The sequence below is a fragment of the Pristiophorus japonicus genome, chromosome 2, assembly GCF_044704955.1.
Source record: "Pristiophorus japonicus isolate sPriJap1 chromosome 2, sPriJap1.hap1, whole genome shotgun sequence".
In the NCBI taxonomy this organism is placed as follows: Eukaryota; Metazoa; Chordata; class Chondrichthyes; family Pristiophoridae; genus Pristiophorus; species Pristiophorus japonicus.
In genome coordinates this window covers 261,746,912-261,765,008 of record NC_091978.1, presented here as the reverse complement: position 1 = coordinate 261,765,008, position 18,097 = coordinate 261,746,912, and positions in this window count along the sequence as shown.

Below are 18,097 nucleotides of genomic sequence, written 5' to 3'. Positions count from 1 at the left end.
TCCACTTGAGAGAGCAGACTCAGTTTAACGTCTCATCTGAAAGACGACACCTCCGACAGTGCTGTCCTCCCTCAGCACTGCACTGGAGTGTCAGCCTAGATTTCTTTGTGCTACAAGTTCCTGGACTGGGACTCGAACCCACAACCTTCTGACAAGGTGAGAGTGCTACCCAATGAATAACAGCTGAAACTATAGAGCCATGACAGCTGCCAGGGATGCATAATCATCATTTAATCAGGCACACACATGCATAATCATCATTTAAGGTTGCCGATGAGCTGCATATTGAGGGAGTGGAAGCCCTTGTGGTTCACAAACACTCCATGGTGACAATGGGTTAGCTACACGTATGCTGTTGATGATGACCTGCACCTGTGGGAAGTCAGCCAGAGCCTCAAAGCAGAGCGCCTGCTCAGTCACACTGGCCTCATCAGTGGGAAAATTGATATAATTGGCTAACCTGTGAAACATAGCATAGGTCGCCTGGGTGATCCATCTGTGGGCGGCTGACTGTGAGATCCTACAAATGTCTGCTGCAGATCCCTGAAAGGAGCCTGAGGCAAGGAAGTTGAGAGCGGTGGTGACTTTGACAGCTACTGGTAATGAGTGTCCACCATGTCCTCTGGGCAGCAGGTCTTGTTCTAGCAAGCTGAAAATGTATACAACGATCTGGCTTGGTAGCCTGAGCCTTCTGAAGCAGTGTTGCTCAATCATGTTGAGGAAGCTCATCCTGGACACCCGATGTTATGCCTAGAAACACCATTTCCAGCCCCTCCAGGGCGCAAACTGAGGCACAACCGAGCCAAATTCCAGCACTTTGTTTTTTAAGATTTTCTCCCAGTTTACCTTCTTTAGTTCCACCCTTGTTTCCTCATAATTTGCTTTTTACCAATCTATTACCTTAGTTTTTGTCCTACTTATGTCACTCTTGATCCTAATTTTGAACTTCCTACATAACAAGCGTACATTAGCAATCCAATCCACAAAAGCCTTGAAAGGTCATCAAGAAGTTTGCATTGCACAATTTTATTTTCCTTCTGAGATGTTAGTCAAAAACACTTTTATGTAACTCAAGGGTGCCTTTGGAAAAAAACAGTTGCTGAAATGACAATTACGTTTCCCTTTAGTAATCAAATACCAATTAGCCTTCAGAAGTAATGATGACTCCTTGCTGTATTATATTAATTTAAGTGTTTTGCCAGAAAATGCTCGTTCATTCTAAATGGAACTCTTTTTCCAAAATGGAAATGAATGGATTCCTATAAATTATTCTCTGTGTACTTAAAATGTGTGGGTGTCAATGTGTCGAAGGCTTTCATCCCACAGACAGTTAAAAACAATCTTTCTTCTACATAACAAGCGTGCTTTGACAATCCAATCCACAAAAGCCTTGAAAGGTCACCAAGAAGTTTGCTTTGCAGAATGCAGAATGACATACAGAGCACTCATTAATGTTTACATCTTTGCCACCCACAGACAGCCCTAACAGCCATTAAATTTAATGAAGTATTTATGCACGTAGCCTCCTGAACTAATTATAGTCTATTCTAGAGAATATTTGGTTTCCGTGTGAGAAATTGTTGAAAAGAATGACCAACTGCTTTTATCAACTAAAGCTAATAGTCTGGTCATAGCAAACAGATGTCAAAGAATGATTTAAGTCTTCTTACATTTTGTAAGGCCAGTTCAGTTCAGACAAACATTTTCCCTGTCCAATTAGAACATTATAATTTGATAGAGACAGACACAATCAATTCATAGAAGTTCTCCATTAACTATTTTCTCTCCCCTTTTAGGTTGCATAACATTTGTATATTTACCTACATCAGAGGTTCCCAAACTGGAGGGCATCCTTACCACACCTGCCTCTGCCCCTCCCCAGGGGAACATGACAAGGTGCAGGACGGGTACGAGGAGAATGCTAGCTGTATCTGCTGTCCGTATCCTAACACGCACTAAGTTCTGTTCACCAATTATCCCTGTGCACACTGACCTACATTGGCTCCCAATCCAGCAACTTCTCAAATTTGAAATTTTATAACCTTCTGAGATCTCTGGGCTCCTCCAATTCTGGCCTCTTGCAAGTGCTCAATTTTCTATGCTCCATCATTGGCGGCTGTGCCTCAGCTGCCTAAGCTCTGGAATTCCCTCCCTAAACCTCTGCATCTCTCTACACTTTTTTAAGATGCTGCTTAAAACCTACCTCTTGTCACCTGTGCTAATATCTCCTTATGTGGCTCGGTATCAAATTTTGTTTGACAACGCTCCTGTGAAGCACCTTGGGATGTTCTACTACATAAAGCTGCTATATAAATGCAAGTTGTTGTTGTAATAGAGTAGCAGGCAATGCCACCAATAGGTATTTCATCATTGGTGGCACTGTAGTATTCCCCTCATCACTCACGTTGTTTCCCAACACTGCTCTCTCCAAAATTCAGGCATTTTTAATACTCCTCAGTCTAAATGTATTTTTTTCAGTTTGCCTTCTGGTCTGCCCTCTGTGAGGCTTAATGTTATTTTTATTTTCTGCTACCAGAGAGAAATAAACACATAGCAGCAAGTTAATGCCTCCATCTACCCCCTCATCCCCACTCGACTCAACGCAAATAATCTGTTGAAAGATTATTTATCCTGGGTTCTGCAGTTCTGCGGAATATGCATTTGTTATTGGCCCTGCATCAAAATCTTCATGTGTCCCCGTGAAGTTTAGAGACAATGGGGGCAAAATTCAGTAGTGCTGTGTTTGGGGCGCTAAGTTTTATATGATTGAACAATTAGCACCTGACAAAATGGGCTGCAAAATTGTGGAAAATTGGCCACTTATCTCTCAGAAATGCAGCGAGGTGGTATCTGAGACGCTACTGGCCTCAGTGGGACGCTGCAGGGCACTATTATTGGGGCTGCACCTACTTTAAGCTGACTTTAATTCACTGATAATGAGGCTGCTGTTCATTCCAGTTCTTAAAGGAGATGTCGTTTCAGGCAGCACCCAGTCATTCTCATCATTTCTTAAGTTGACTGAGCCTCGAAGAAAGTGTTCGATAGCTGCTCCAAGAGTTCATGCAAGGGCCACTCAATTCAACGACCTGTCATTGGAGACATTGGTGAGGGCACTGTTCACTCCATCTGGGAGAAGGCCTACTCCACAGGTCCTGCAAATCCCCTGGGAGGACAGATGCACCAACGTTAGAGTCCCCGATCAGGCCAACATCCCCAGCATCGAAGCACTGACCACACTCGGCCAGCTCCGTTGGGCAGACCACATTGTTTGCATGCCTGACACAAGACTCCCAAAGCAAGCGCTTTACTCGGAATTCCTACATGGCAAGCGAGCCCTAGGTGGTCAGAGGAAATGTTTCAAGGACACCCTCAAAGCCTCCTTGATAAAATGCAACATCCCCACCGACACTTCGGAGTCCCTGGCCAAAGACCGCCCTAAGTGGAGGAAGAGCATCCGGGAGGGCGCTGAGCACCTCGAGTCTCATTGCAGAGAGCATGCAGAAAACAAGCGCAGACAGTGGAAGGAGCGTGCAGCAAATCAGTCCCAACCACACTTCCCTCCAATGACTGTCCCACCTGTGACAGGGACTCTAATTCCCGTACTGCACTGTTCAGTCACCTAAGAACTCATATTTAGAGTGGAAGCAAGTCTTCCTCGATTTCAAGGGACTGCCTATGATGATGATGATGACTCCACAGGCTTTTAGGGCCATGTGGGCAGAGGTGGCCACGGAGGTATCAGCCAGCACAGTTGTGGATAGAACCCCTACACAATGTCGCAAAAAATTCAACAACCTCACTCAGGTAGTCAAAGTGAGTACATGTTTCCACAACTCTTACATACCAGCCTCTGAGCCTCTATCTATGCACACTCTGCAAACCAACACTGAACCCAGCATTAAATCACCAACCATCGTTGCCTACTCACACTCACAGCTTCACGCCTTGCCTACATACACAGCTACTTAACCACGGCAGGCATATCTTCCACATACATAACTGGACTCATATTCACACAAATTCCTTTCTTTTGCAGGCCAAGATAGCACACAACAGGATGGAGTAGCAGCAGACTGGAGAGGGGGAAACTTTCTGACCTGGGAAACGAGTACTGCAGCTCATTGTACCGCAGGTGATGGACCCCGTGGCCGCCGGAGACATCGAACCTGCTAGGGACAACAATGGTATCTTCTCATTTCATTTCTCCCTTAAACCGGAAGGCCATATCACTTTCCACCTCCTAATTCTGTTAGGCTTCCTTGCTCAATTCCTGCCCTCCTGCCCTCAACGCAAATCTTGTGCCATTTATGCTTTCAGATAATCAGCCAGCAGATGAGCAGCCTGTTCCTGAGCCCCCCCAACCCAGTCACGAGGGAGAAGAAGAGGGGGGGGAGGAGGATGAGGAGAGGGACAAAGAGGAGGAGCCAAGCACTGCGCCACTGTTTCTTTCAACCCGCAGGCATCAGCTCAGATATTGGCACTAAGCGGTAATTAAAGGTTAGCTTAGGACGCGGGTATGCACTGGGTGATGCACCAGGGCCTAGCGGGCCGCAGCACGGTCAAGGAGAAAGAGAAGCTCGGGAGCCATCTCCCTGGAGGGCGAGTTTGCATGCAAGTTCTGTTGCACAGGACTCAGATGAGGACCTCGATGGGGAGGCGTTCACACAAAGGGTGATGGCTGTTATGTATGTAAACATTGTAACTGTGTAAGACTTGACACCAGAGGGTGCAACTGTTGGAGGCCCAAGGGTCACCTGCACACCTCATGCAAGAGAGTATAAAAGATTGTCTGCCATTCTGCTTAGGCACTCTGGAGTTGTATTAAAGAGACTAAGGTCACATCAGCTTTAGCTCACAGTACTCAGTCTTGTGGAATTCTTCCATACTTAACAATGGCCATGCACTCCGACATGATAGTGGCAATGATAAGGGTGCCCAAGAGCCTGTCACAAGGGCTAAGGTGCATGGAGGAGTCTGCCTCCTGCATTGTAGACAGCTCTGCGCACAACATGGAGTTCATCATTGCAAGTGTGCAGATAATGGTGGACTCCCAGACAAACCGTTTGGATCCAAACCTCATGACGCATGTCATGGGCGATATGGCAGCTTCCATTGCGGCACAGGCAGAAGCAACACAACATCTTGGTGCTGCAATAGAGTCAATGGATGCTTGCATGGATGCTCAGACTGCTCTCTTGCAGTCTCAGCTTGATACCATGCAACATCTTGGTGATGTCATGCTGTCTCAGCTGCATGTCTTGCAAGCCTTGACTGCTGCCATCGCCGCGGGGTCCACCACAGTCGATCAGGGAACTCATGGAATCGCAGCAATCCGTGCTCAGTCAGATTGGTGGGGATGATGAGGTGCTGCCCTGAGGGAGTGGCACTGGGTCAGTGAAGCAGGAACCTGCTGTCTTCTCTCAGGAGAACAACATTCCTGTTTCCACCACTGCCACTCTGCCATTGCACTTGTCGAAGCCTGTCACCCAGCCAGCCCAGACTGCCTCCACCCAACCTGAGGTCGTGCAGTCTGCAGCCGGGCCTTTCAGGCCCAGAGCTGGTCGAGGGCATCCTATAAGACCATCTGTAGTCTCTGGCCCTGACACACAGCAGCCTTCCACCAGCCATGTTGCAGCCACAGGGGACACACTGCGGAGAAGTAGTAGAATAGGTGGACGAAAAAGGGGCTATAAGTAAATGCACAAAGGTGATGATTAAATACACAGTTATAAGTTTTATTGTTGTTTCATAAATGGTGATTGGAATGTTTAATGTTTGCTGTTGTCTCTCATTTCAGTGTTGGGGATTTGGTATGGAAGGGCAAAGTGATGGGGACCACAGGAACTGGGATGTGGGATGGAAATCATTGGTAACGAGCTCTGAGAAGATGGTCGTGGACCTCCCCTTGCAGGATCGTGATGGACTCGCTTCCATCTCCATCGCAGCTTTTGCTGCTCCTGCTCCTCCTCGTACCACCTCAGGAGGCGGAGGACCAGGAGGAGGACCAGGAGGAGTAGGAGGAGGAGCAACAGTCCTCTTTGTCCTCCTACTGTTGCTCCTCCCCCTCCTTCTCCTGGTCCTCCTCCTCCTGAGGTGGTACATATATGCCTGGTGGCAATGGCTGTGGCCTCATGATGGCCAGGTTGCAAAGCATGCAGCAGACGTTGACGAATAGGGACATCTGCTCAGGCGAGTACTGCAGGACTCCTCCCGATCGGTCAAGGCAGTGGAACCGTTGCTTGAGCACTCCGATGGTCTGCTCAATGATGTTCCTGGTGGCAGCATGGCTCTCATTGTACAAGTGCTGGGCAGGAGTGGTGGGGTGCGGAGGGGACTCATGAGCCAGGTGCATAGCGGATAGCCCTTGTCTCTGAGCAGCCAGGCACGAGCTTCATTTGGGGGCTGGAACAGAGCTAGCACACCAGTCTAGCGCAGGATGAAAGCATCATGGCTGCTGCCAGGTTAGCGGGCATTGACGGTCATTAGTCTGCATGTGTGGTTGCACTCCAACTAGACATTCAGTGAATGGTAGCTTTTGCGGTTGCGGAAGATCTGTGGATTGTGTTGTGGTGCCCTCAAAGTGATGTGGGTGCAATCAATGACACCCTGCACCATGGGGAGGCCTGCTATCCTGGCAAAGCCACATGTGCGCTCGTGCTGCTTCTCTCTGTTCATGGGGAAGGATTCCCTCCTCCTTCTGTACAGAGCATCTGTGACCACGCAGATGGAGCAATGGATGCCAAACTGGGAGATGTTGGAGATATCTCCTGTTGCTCCCTAGAAAGATCCATTGGCATAGAATTTGAGCGCGTTGGTGACCTTGACTGCCACTGAGCGAGCTCGAGGTCTCATTGCAGGAGATGGCAGAGCTCTGTGATCAAGTCCTTCCTGAAAAGCAGCCTTCGCACACACTGTTCCTCAGTGAAATTGATGTAGGAGAACTGCTGCCGGAATACCCTGAGAGTGTAAGGCTTTTTGTTGCCAGCCCTGTGGAACCTTCTTCCTCTGGCAACATCTTGATGCTGCTCCCTGTGCTGCTGGATGTGCTTCTGCCTGTACTGCTCCCTGTGCTGCTGGATGTGCTTCTCCCTGTACTGCTCCTTGTGCCGCTGGATGTGCTTCTGCCTGTACTGCTCCTTGTGCTGCTGGATGTGCTTCTCCCTGTACTGCTACCGATGCTGCTGCCTATGGTTGTCCATGCCTGTCCCTTTGCCTGGCCCCTGGTCTCTCCTTTCCCTCTCCCTTTTCACTTTCCCTTTCCCTCTTCCCTCTCCCTGAGTCTCTCACTGTGCCTCTCCCTGTGGCCTACTCAAAGGGCCTCTCCATGGGCCTCTCCATGGGCCTCTCCCTGTGCTGCTCCCTTTCTTTGTCTTTGCCTATCTCTCTCCCTCTCTTGTTGCCTTTCCCTCTGTAACTAGTGGTGCCTTTGTCTTCGGCAAAGCATCCTCTGACAATGAGATCGGAGCAGGTGGTCAACTGCCTACACAGACCCCATGAAGCGACAAAACTGGTACAACGTCGAATGTGCCATGAGTGATACAGGGGAAAAGGCAGGAGGCAGAATAATCTTTGAGCAAAAAATCGCTGCTATCGGTCCACCGACCACTCTGACTAACTGTTGAAAACCAGAAATAAGTAATGGCCAACAGAAAAAACTTTCCAAGATTGCGCCATTAAATAACGCTGGCGCATCTGGTTCATGACTGCAACTCGACAGCTCAGGCTGTCATTGTAATCGGCAGGCGCTAAGGTAGGTTGTGCGGGGCAAATTCACTTCCAGGTGTGGTAGAGGCAGAGCAGGAGTGGAACACTACCTTGTAGTGCCACCACAAAACCCCCACCCAATTCTGCAGGGGGCGAATTTTGCACCACGCCCGGGCAAAATCTATTTTTCGCCCCGTGAGTAGGCCTTTGTTAAACGGGTCCATTTTGGCCCCAATAGATCACAAGCCCTCCTTTAAAAACTGGGCTTGGCCTCAAAACTGACATTATTTCCCAATGTTCTGCACTTTTCTGAAAAGTTTGTTTTGCCTTGTTTGGATTTTGTGTTTTTGCTTGTTTGGCATCATCTTAAATTGAGAAATGAATAATGGTGTTTGCACTCAGGGGTCCTTGATGTTTACACCAAACAATCTGGGGTGGAAATTCGGTCATACCTCAGTTGGGGTGGTGTCCCAGGCGGAGCGGTAAACTTTGGACCAGCAAATGGCTTGTGTCTGCCGCCGCAAAATTCATCAGCTAGGCTCGAAGTTCAGAGCGGGGCGCTAAGGGAGGCGTTGCACACCTCTTTTAAGGCACTAGGCTGGCTGAGCAAGGGAAAATCCCAAGCTAAACAGTCGGCCTGGGTGCAAATGCTTTCTGCTGCCATTGTCGCCCCTCTGGGGTGCTAAGAAGGATGGCAGAAGACCAAATTTCCACCTTATTATACTTTATCTTCTCCAAAGCAACCCAATGATTTAACATTCCATCTTTAGCCTGACAACAGACCCATTCTAGGTCCACCTGCAAAGGATTGTTCATCCTGCACCTGGCTCATACCCCCAACCCGAAGGGAGGAGAGGCCCACAGCTTTCCTTTCAGTCAAATTGCTTGCAACCTCATAGTGCCTCAGATCCAAGTCAAACACCAACCTGGCTCATATATTACCATTCCTTAATTTTCACTGGATCAAAATCCTGAAACTCGCTATCTAAAAGCATTGTGGAAGTACCTTCACCACATGGGTTGCAGCAGTTCAAGAAGTAGTGCAGTGGAAACCCCTTTTTCTCACGTAAACAAGTTTTCTGCTGCACTTCCAGCAAAGTGATATAAATAGAGTGGGAGCAGATCCGAACAATTTTCCGGCCAGTGAGTTCCAATGATACGATTGGACTTAATATTAAAACCCAAAAAGTGTAAAAATCATAGAATCATAGAAATTTATGACAAAAGGTGGCCATTTGGCCCATCGTGTCTGTGCCGGCCAAAAAAGAGCAAACAGCCTAATTCCACTTTTCAGTTCTTGGTTTGTAGCCTTGTAGGTTACAGCATTCAAGTGCATATCTAAGTACTTTTTAAATGTGATGAAGGTTTCTGCCTCTACCATTGTTTCAGGCAGTGAGTTGCAGACCCCCTCCACTCTCTGAGTGAAACAAATTCTTCTCAATTCCCCTCTAATCCTTCAACCCAATTATTTTAAATCTATGCCCCCTATTTATTGACCTATCTGCGAAAGGAAATAGGTCCTCTTATCCACTCTGTCTAGGCCCTTCATAATTTTATACACCTCAATCAAGTCTTCCCTCAGCTTCCTCTATTACAAAGAAAACTACCCCAGCCTATCCAATCTTTCCTCATAGCTAAAATTTTCCAGTCCTGTCAACATCTTTGTAAATCTCCTCTGTACCCTCTCTAGTGCAATCACACCTTTCCTGTAATGTGATGACGAGAATTGGCTCGGCCTTGGACAACGTGGACAATTTTCCATACCTTGGGAGTCTACTATCAGCAAGGGCAGACATTGATGATGAGGTCCAACACCGCCTTCAGTGCGCCAACGCAGCCTTCGGTCACCTGAGGAAGAGAGTGTTTGAAGACCAGGACCTCAAATCTGGCATTAAGCTTATGGTCTACAGGGCAGAAGTGATACCTGCCTTTCTATATGGCTCAGAGATGTGGACTATATACAGCAGACACATCAAAGCGCTGGAGAAGTACCACCAGTGCTACCTCCGCAAGATCCTGCAAATCCACTGGAAAGATAGACACATCAACGTCAGTGTTCTCGCTCAGGCCAACATCCCCAGCATCAAAGCACTGACCACACTCGACCAGCTCCGTTGGGCGGGCCACATCATCCGGATGCCCAACACGAGATTCCCTAAGCAAGTGCTCTACTTGAAACTCCTTCACGACAAGCAAGCCCCAGGTGGGCAGAGGAAACGCTTAAAGAACACCCATAAAGCCTCTTTGATAATGTGTAACATCCGCACCGGCACCTGGGAATCCTTGGCCCAAGACCACCCAAAGTGGAGGAAGAGCATCAGGGAGAGCACTGAGCACCTCGAGTCTCGTTGCCGAGAGCATGCAGAAATCAAGCGCAGACAGCGGAAGGAGCGTGCGGCAAACTAAGCTCCCCCCCCACCCTTTCCTTCAACCACTGTCTGCCTCACCTGTTACAGAGACTGTAATTCTCACGTCAGATTGTGCAGCCAACCACCTGAGAACTCACTTTTAGAGTGGAAACAAGTCTTCCTCGATTTCGAGGGACTGCCTATGATGATGATGATGATGATGATGATGATGATGTAGTACTCCAGCTGTGGCCTAACTCGTGTTTTATACAGTTCAAGCATAACCTCCCTGCTCCTATATTCTATGCCTCGGCTAATAAAGGAAAGTAATCTTGGTTACCAGCTACATCTATACTAACATTAATTATGCAAAAACACTATTTCTTAGAACATTAATCTCTGAAGGCAAAAAGATTAAATGTGAAATTTTAACTATAATATTGATTTTTACTTTTCTTTTCTTGTTGTTTTTATTTTATTTGTTAAACAAGAATGAACATTGTTGACTGAAAAAGTTCACAAAGATCACTACGAGATGATATAAATAAAAGAGTTGTTCAGCATCTTTTCACCTTTGAGACCTTACTTGCAATCCAGGTTGGTTGATAGGAAATAGGTTTGGGCTGTGTTAAGTCAAGGGCTTGTGGGCATGGGCTCACAGCACAAAACTCAGGATTTGGTACAAATTGGCAATGCAATAACTTGGCAAGGCTTCTTCGGCAGCCCAAACCCACAATCTACAGAACGTAGAAAGACAGGGGCAGAAGGTACATGGGAACACCATCACCTCCAAGTCACACACCATCCAGGGTAGGACATATATCGCTATTCCTTAATTATTGCTGTGACAAAATTTTGGAACTCCCTCCCTAACAGCACTGTAGGAGTACCTTCACCACATGGACTGCAGCAGTTCAAGGTGGCGGCTCACCACCACCTTCTCAAGGACAATTAGGAATGGGCAATAAATACCGGCTTTGTCAGTGAGGCTCACATCCCGAGAATGAATGAAAGTTATTGTAGGATTCCAAAACATTACTAGGTTATGATGTTAAGTAGTTACCTTCAAAAAAAATTCAGCAAGCTAAAGATAAAATATGTGATAATAAAATGCTGCTAGTTACCAATCTGGTAGTTTTTACATACGGCTACAGTTTGTATTTCTCCTGGGCAATACGCTGATTGTGTGTCTGACAGAATTAATCTGAAGCTGAACATCATTGGAGAGCTTAATGAAACCCTGTAGATAGGCATAGCATGTATTCATATATAGTACAGGTACTATCAAATGAGAAAGAGTCAGAAATAATGAACCATTTTAGTTCTCATTCCCGAAGTCACAGCTGCACAATATTTCTCATGTCATATGCCATACGTTTTAGAGTTTCAAATCCCTGGGCCGTCCTACAGAATTCAAGGAATTTAACAAGGTAGACAGGGATGCAGCTTGAGAAAGTTTCAATTCTTTTTCTATCATTTCAAAAAGCTCTTAAAAGTTTTGTTATACGTCAGAACCAGGAGTGGACTGGCTCCCCCGAAACGGGATCTCACAGAAAAAGGGGATGCTGATAAAACAGTGCTATGTATCCATTCATGGGATCATTCAGAAAATCGCTCGATTTCCCATGTGGCCAGATTGCCCCTGGTCAGATCACAAGATTTGATACAGTGAAGTCGCAGCATCCACTGCCTCATACGTTAGTTCTAACGATAAGCAATTTGATAGGTTTCTAAAATCCACTTTGCAAAGTCAGGCTAAGTGTTTATCACCTCCCTTCTATTGTCAAAGAGGAAACTAAATGAAAGGTAGAGATGCAAAGGAAGCACCTGTTAGAATGAAGTGATTTAACTGTTCATGTTATTCGATAGCTATTGGTCAAACGTACAGCATTTTGCTTTGTTAACACACTATCTCTGTGATGTCCCTGCACCTTACTACAAATTCACACGAGGCATGTATAGCAGACACGGTCACTCTGTGACCTTAACCTTTATTCCCAGGACCAAGGAGTGCTGACCCTGGGTGGGACCTCCACTTTTATACATGGAAACCCAGGTGAGGAGTGACTCCTGCAAGTTCACCCCCTGTGGTCAGGGTGTGCATTTCTAGGGTATAAGTACAGTGTACAGGAGTTGCATGAAGGTTACAGTTACATGAAGATTACCATTGCAAGATGGTTACCTCCCCCCTCACGTCTTTACGTCTCAAAGGTTAAGTCTTTCAGGTGGTCTCTCTTGTGGAGCGCCGCAGTTGTGGCTCTGGTGGCTGAGCCTCAGCATGCGTCTCTGTCACCTGAGGTGATTCCGGCCTGTCCGGGCTGGCCGCAGGGACTGTGCATGCTGTGGACGGCCCTTGTTGCTCGTCCACTGGCAGTGGTGTGGGTGGCATCTCATGCTCTTCTTCAGGTTCCTCCGTGTCTATGCTGAACCTTTTCTTTACTTGGTCCAAGTGTTTGTGGCATATCTGCCCATTGTTTAGTCTGACCACTATGACCCTATTCCCTTCTTTGCCAATTACAGTGCCCTCAAGCCACTTGGGTTCCAAAGCATGGTTAAGAACAAATACCGGGTCATCCATTTCTATACACCTCCCCCTTGAGTTTCGATCATGGAACTCGGTTTGGGACTGGCGCTTGCCCTCAACAATGCCTGCCAGGGCTGGGTGAATGAGGGACAGCCGCATCTTAAGCATGCGTTTCATGAGGCGTTCCACTGGCGGGACTCCCGTGAGCGAGTGCGGGCAGGACCTATAGGCCAGCAGGATGCGCAATAGGCGGTACTGAAGGTAGGGTCCTTGGATGGATAGGATGCCCTGTTTTCTGACTTGGACCGCACATTCCGCCTGGCCATTGGAAGCCGGCTTGAATGGCGCTGTCCGGATGTGTTTGATACCATTGCCTGACATAAACTCCTGGAATTCATGGCTGGTGAAACACGGGCCATTGTCGCTGACCAGGATGTCCTGCAAGCCGTGGATCGTGAAAACCGTAGCAGACTCTCCACGGTGATGGATGTCATGCACGAGTTTAATCTGATGCACTCGATCCATTTCGCGTATGCATCGACAACGATCAGGAAAATTTTTCCCATGAACGGGCCCGCATAGTCTATGTGAATACGTGACCATGGCCTGGTGGGCCAGGGCCTCCCTGGGGGCATTGCCTAGCTGGGCACACGTTGTGCACCTGCAAACCCAGTGTTCTAGGTCTGAGTCAATCCCCGGCCACCATACATGTGAGCGGGCAATGGCCTTCATTAACACGATGCCAGGGTGCTCGCTGTGGAGTTCCCTGATGAACTCTTCCCTTCCTTTCTGGGGCATGACTACCTGGCTGCCCCATAGCAGGCAGTTGGCTTGGATGGAGAGCTCATCCATCCGTCTCTGAAACGGTCTGACCTCCTCGGGGCACGCCCTGTGTGCAGACGCCCAATCCCCAGTCAGGACACATTTCTTTATCATGGATAGGAGGGGGTCTCTGTTGGTCCAGCGTTTGATCTGGCGGGCTGTGATTGGGGAGCCTGTGGTGTTAAAAGCCTCAATGGCCATGACCATCTCAGCGCTCTGCTCCAACGCCCCCTCGGTGGTGGCTAGTGGGAGCCTGCTGAGCGCGTCAGCGCAATTTTCGGTGCCTGGCCGGTGCCGTATGGTGTAGTCATACGCAGCCAGCGTGAGGGCCCATCGCTGTATGCGAGCTGACGCTTTGGCATTGACAGCCTTGCTGTCGGACAACAAGGATGTTAACGGCTTGTGGTCCGTCGCTAGCTCGAACCGTCGACTGAAAAGGTACTGGTGCATCTTTTTCACACCGTAAACACAAGCGAGTGCTTCCTTTTCGACCATGCCGTATCCACGCTCTGCCTGGGAGAGTGACATGGAGGCAGAAGTCACCGGTTGGAGTCGGCCGTCATCATTACCCTGCTGCAACACAAACGCAACCCCGTAGGATGATGCATCGCATGTTAAAACCAGTTTTTTACAGGGGTCATACAAAGTCAACAGTTTGTGAGAACACAGCAAGTTCCTCGGCTTATTGAAAGCCCATTCTTGACAGTCCCCCCAAAGCCATTCACAATCTTTACGCAGGAGCATGTGTAACGGCTCTAACAATGTGCTTAAGTTCGGCAGAAAGTTCCCGAAATAGTTCAAAAGTCCCAGGAATGATCGCAACTCCGACATGTTACCGGGCCTGGGCGCCCGGCAGATCGCCTCCGTTTTTGATTCAGTGGGCCGGATCCCGTCTGCGGCAACCCTCCTGCCCAAAAACTCGACCTCTGGGGCCAAAAACACACACTTGGCCTTTTTCAGCCACAAGCCTACCTGGTCCAGTCGGCACCTTCTCCAGGTTGTGGAGGTGTTCCTCGGTGTCTCGACCCATTATAAGAATGTCGTCTTGGAATACGATTGTTCCAGGAATGGATTTGAGCAAGCTTTCCATGTTTCTCTGAAAGATAGCTGCCGTCGAACAAATGCCAAACGGACACCTGTTGTAGATAAATAATCCCTTGTGCGTCGTGATGGTGGTCAGAAGCCTGGATTCTTCAGCCAGTTCGTGTAGGCCGAAGTGAGGTCCAGCTTCATGAACAGCTTTCCACCTGCCAGTGTGGCAAAAAGGTCCTCCGACACTCGGTTGATGGTGGCTTTGTAGTCGCCACAAATCTTGACCGAGCCACCTGCTTTAAGGATGGGAAGGATGGGACTTGCCCAGTCGCTGAATTCAACGGCCGAAATTATGCTCTCTCTGAGAAGCCTGTCCAATTCACTTTCAATTTTTTCACGCATCACATACGGCACCGCTCTGGCTTTGTGATGCACTGGTCTGGCGTCCGGAGTGATGCGTATCACTACTTTAGTGCCCTTGAACGTTCCAACACCAGTGTGAAACAGTGACCCGAATTTTTGTAGGACCTGTGAACATGAACTTCGCTCCACAGATGAAATGGCGTGCACATCCCCCCATTTCCAATTCATCTCAGCTAGCCAACTCCTCCCCAAGAGCGCGGGGCCATTTCCCGGGACAATCCAGAGTGGCAGCCGGTTCTGTGATCCATTATGTGTTACCACCCAAGTTTGCACTGCCCAGCACTGGAATGATCTCTTTGGTGTACATCCGTAGCTGCATCACAATGCATTCCAGTTTGGGCCTGCTACCCCTGTGTGGCCATCGTCTCTCAAATTGTTGGGCGCTCATAAGTGACTGGCTAGCTCCCGTATCCAGCTCCATGTGCACCAAGATGCCATTCAATAAGACTTTCATCATCATGGGTGGCGTTTTAGTGTATGAGCTGTGGACGTCAGCCACATGAACCCGCTGAACTTCAGCATCCATGGCTTTCCCCCAGGCCTCATCCTGCATTGCAGACCCCTCGTCTGGTTCCTCTGTTTCACAGATTAGCCTCGCTACAGTCTTTTTGCACATCCTGGCCAAGTGTCCACTGATGTTACAAATCCTACAGGTATATTGCTGGAACCTGCAGCTTTTCGCAATGTGTCTACCCCCGCACCTCCAGCATGAGCTGAGATTGTTGTTAACAAAGGGACTATTACCAGGCATTCCTCTCTGATTGCCCATTTGGTTGTTTCTAAGCACTCTGATGGTGGGTGTTAATGGTCCCATCGCGGGATGCATTGTTCCTCGTGATGGTGTGAATTGCCGATCCCCTTTCCATTGTCCCTGTTGCGGGCCCACCCTAGAGCCTGTTGCTGCTTGGGCGGTTTTGAAATGCCCTTGCCTGCCTGCGGGGTCCCAAGTCGCGTTCACCATGTTAACTCCCTGGTCCATCGCCACGTTGGGACCAGGGCTGTGCGCGTAAATTAGTTTGGTCTCCTCTTCCCCTGCCGTGAAGGTCTGAGCTATCAACGCCGCCCCTTCTAAAGTCAAGTCCTTGGTCTTTATGAGCTTCCTGAAAATCCCGGCATGATTAATGCCCTCGATGAAAAAATCCCTTAAATGCTGGGTCCCGGCCTTGTACCCAACTTTCTGGGATGGTCTTGTGATGGTGGAGACTCCACTTGCTTCTTACAAGGCTGTGTTGTAGATGGTGGATTATCAACACAGGCACAACTTGTACTGGTTGACCAAGGATGGACGTGGGCCCAGCTGGGGGACTGGACTATAAAGTGAACAGACACCTCTGAAGGTTAAAGCAGCCCCCTTCATCAGGAGCCCATGGGGCCACCTGCATGTTTCCTCCAGGGATTGGGAATTTGGATTCAATTGATCAGACACCAGACCTTACCTGTGTAAGAGCCATTGAGGTCTGATATGGCCAGAATAGGTATAATTTCCCTGTGAAGTCTGAGAACCCCCATACACAGCCCCTTGATATGGGTAGAGGAGTGAACAGGAAATCAACCCATTGCCCCCTCTCACCTCCTTCTGGAATTTAAAAGGACATTATAAAAAGGGGTCATTTTAACCTGATCTGCCCATTGGGAAACTGACGGGATTGGGTGCAATGCTGGTTTTACACCCCGCTTGATATTATTCTCTATTGAAGTTCCACCTGATCCCGTCAGGTCTAAATGGATTCTGCCCAAATACATGTCCCTTCAGGTGAGCATCATCCTTTCTCCCCTCTCTAGCCCCAGGAATTTCAATATGCAATTCTTAATAATATAGCAGCCTAACTTGAAATGGCTGATTTCTTTGAACAGGCACTCAGTGACTCAAGAGCTGCACTGCAAAATAATGCAGGGGATTCCGTATGGGACCAAATCACATTCAGCAACATATTTTTGTAGTGTGCAATGAGGCCAGAGCATGCATATAATACAGCTTCAAAAATTGTAAAATTTACTTCTTCCGCTCAATCGGAAGATGAGCACGAATGTGTTGAGGCTAATATCTTGATTCTACAGCCTCTTCATACCAGTGGTGAGGTGTCAGCACCATTGGCTATTATGACAGTCATGTCTAGGTGTTTCAACTGGAGTCATTATAACACTAGTCTTAACAAGTTTAAAACAAATGGCCTTTGATAATCTAGGCTTCAGTCTTCTCCAGATTATATCTGTAACATATGGAAGGTTAGCAAACTATTGACTAGTTTTCACATGGGCAGAATAGAGAACAAATGCCACCCTGGAATGACAGACAATTCTTCCAACATTTACCTGTTTATTTTATATTGAACTATATAAACTATAATTGGAAAGATCCAATCTATGTTGATCCCATTTAGATTGATTTGAATTCAAAATTCTAGAGCTACATTCACGAGTTTGCCCTTCAAAAAAAAAATCAATTCTGAACAGGTTTCTCATCTTAAATAAAATTACTAATTTTACTGCTGAACTGGCGCATAGTACACTGAGGAGACATATAATGTAATGCCAAATGGATGAAAAAAATAATCCATTCTACAATATTTTTATTCCTCATGCTGAGTAGCATTAAAACCATGTCAGTGTTGTATTATCAGTAGCAGTGCCATCATCCGGGGTAACACAGACACTTCCCAATAGAATTCCTCTCATGGGGAGGAAGAACTGCCGATATCAGCAGCTGTTATACTAATCCAGAAGATCATAGATTTTTAAAATTATTAATCTGCCAATTTAGTCATCTGTCATCCAGATGATGTAGTTAGATTGCAATAACCCTGAGAGGCATTCCCTGAATGTGATGAAACTTAAATTATCATAGAAGAAAGCTAATCTAAGTTTTAAACCTTCATAGCAATATATTGTTTGCAAATGACAATTTGTTTTTATTCAGCATTTGCCTAGATGATATTGGGAGGAATACTTACTGATGAAATAAATCTACAGTGACAGATTATTAAGCATTGAGCACTGTTACAACTCATAAATTAACAGACTTGGTTAAATGCAATAGGATTTAAAAAATCTTTTAAACTATCAGTTCTAGCATGGCACTGTGGCTTGTAATTATATTTAATCAAATCTCTATTTCTGTGATAGATATATGAAAAAATAATATATTTCTTATTCCATGACTAAACCATGAGAAATCTTGTGAGTAATAAACTGTGGTTTGACAAAGATTCCAATTTCCTTATGTGTACGAATTGTAGTATTTAAA